The following is a 2,267-nucleotide window of genomic DNA, read 5'->3' as shown; positions in this document are numbered from 1 at the left end:
TGAGTTTAATATCGATTTGAAGAGTGTTTTTCCCCTTAATCTATCATCTCCATCTCTATTTATCATCATTAATCATGCCAATCTTCTCAACTTGCAAAGGTTTAAGAGAGATTAGTATGATTAGTGAGTAGTCACCTTAATGAGGTTCTAGATATGTAGGTTAGGGTGCTAAAGTGTTAGATTAGGAGTGCTTAGGGCTAGATTCATTGATTCATCTCTCTAAACAGCTGTTATCTATGCTAGATCCTTGCATATCACTTGAGATCTAGATTCTGGAAATTTCATGCACCAAAAGTGTTTGATGAAATTCCTGAAAGAGCTGTATTAGGGGTTTAAGCATTTGCTCCATGATGATGTATTGTTATTTGCTTGAATGATCATTAGAACAGTTTATTAATGCATATTGATTCATATTTCACAAATGATGATTTGGTTTGAAAATGGATTAGTATAGGGGTTAATACCTTCATGAGAGGATTAACCTAGATTAGAGTTCTTAATCATTTGAATCATGTCTCATCATTGTCATTAGCATTTCTAGTTTAGCACCAAAGCACCCTAACCAACTATCATGTCTAGAATCTCATGCCTCCATCATATCGTATTCATATCACTTGTCATTGTTTAGTTCTTCTTTAGTCTTTAATCCTGTTTTTAAGTTTGTAGTTGTCATTAGTTAATCAAAACCACTCTTGTTTGCTTGAATTAAGAATCTAATCACATAGTTTAGTGTCTAACACCACATATGGATTGATAAACCCCTTGTACTACAAGACAGGGGATTGATAACCTCTACAAAGAGCCTTGAAAACTCTTAGTTATCAATTGGCGCCGTTGCCAAATTGTGGATTGTTTAGCATTAAGCTCTGATCTGTTCTTGAGATCAAGTGCTTTCTTTTTTGTTTTACTGATTACTTTCAAGTTCTGTTTGTGATTTCAGATGCATGAACACCAGGTCCAGATCAAGAAGCTGTGGTCCACCTTTCCCTCTCAACGACAACATTAATCTTTTGGTACCAAGGAGGAGAAGGGACAGACGTGGAAGACAGATTGATCAGGCTGATATGGAAGACCAAAGAGAGCATGTGGTGGATATAGAACAACCGGTTCAAGAGCAACAGGCTCAGGGTAATGGAGCTGGTAGTGGAGTTGGTCAAGGGTTACATCAGGGTAATGTTCATCAGGAACAGGTGCATCAACAGCAAGCTTATGTCCACCAAGGACAAGCTCCATCTCATCAGCAGAGGCATCAGGCCAATGCACAACAAAGACAACAGATGCACCACCAACATCAGCCCTTCCAACACCAGCAAAGGAGATATGAGCAACCACAAGTCTATGTTGGAGAGAATGACAGGGCCAATGCTCATCAGTATGGAGCTGGAATTCAGGCACCACCTGTGCAAAACAACAACTTTGAAGTGAAAGCATCATTGTTGAATATGGTCCAGAACTCAAAGTTCCATGGATTAGCAATGGAAGATCCCTTGGAACACTTGGATCGATTTGATAAAGTGTGTGACCTGACCAAGATTAATGGAGTTTCAGAAGACAGTTTCAAGCTGAGATTATTCCCATTCAATCTTGGTGACAAAGCTCACCAATGGGAAAAGAATCTTCCAAGAGGCTCCATTCAAACCTGGGAGCAATGCAAGCAAGCTTTCCTATCTAAGTTCTTCTCCACCTCAAGAACTGCAAAACTAAGGAACCAAATCTCTAGCTTCACTCAGCACAGGAATGAGAGTTTCGGTGAAGCATATGAAAGATTCAGGAGCTACACAAACCAATGCCCACACCATGGGTTTAGTGAGGTTTCCCTTCTCAGCACACTATATAGAGGAGCCCTTCCCAAGATTAGAAACCAGCTAGATACTGCTTCCAATGGGAACTTTCTGGGAAAGGAGATACATGCTGCTTTAGAGCTAGTGGAGAACTTAGCAATGAGCAACGATACTTATGGTGAAGACTATGACAGATCAAATAGATCTGAAGGTTCAAGCTCAGAACAGAGGCTCACTAGGGAAGTAAAGGAGTTGAGGAGTGAATTGGACAAGTTGAAATTCACCACTCAGAAGCCAATGCATTTTGTTGGAGAGTATGAGGAACCTTCTCAAATCTTTGAGAACATAAGTGAAGAAGGTCTAACACAGGAGGAGCTTAACTACATTGGGAATCAGAGGTTCCAGAGATATCAGTATGGCAATGCAAATCAGAACCTCTCACACAGGAACCCCAATGTAGCTAACCCACAAGACCAGGTCTATCCC

The 2,267-nt window shown here is 40.2% G+C and overlaps 1 non-coding gene across 1 annotated transcript; it reads right to left on the bottom strand.

Annotated features, from left to right (window-relative positions):
- Positions 1-1,697: 1,697 nt before the first annotated feature.
- LOC112083636 lies at positions 1,698-1,804 on the bottom strand. Its single transcript, XR_002897772.1, has one exon. It is a non-coding gene; the product is annotated as a small nucleolar RNA R71 (small nucleolar RNA).
- Positions 1,805-2,267: the final 463 nt, after the last annotated feature.

The sequence above is a fragment of the Eutrema salsugineum genome, unplaced genomic scaffold, assembly GCF_000478725.1.
Source record: "Eutrema salsugineum unplaced genomic scaffold, Eutsalg1_0 scaffold_6, whole genome shotgun sequence".
NCBI lineage: Eukaryota > Viridiplantae > Streptophyta > Magnoliopsida > Brassicales > Brassicaceae > Eutrema > Eutrema salsugineum.
The sequence above is the reverse complement of the archived record's forward strand: the minus strand, read 5'-3'. Positions and strand labels throughout refer to the sequence as shown.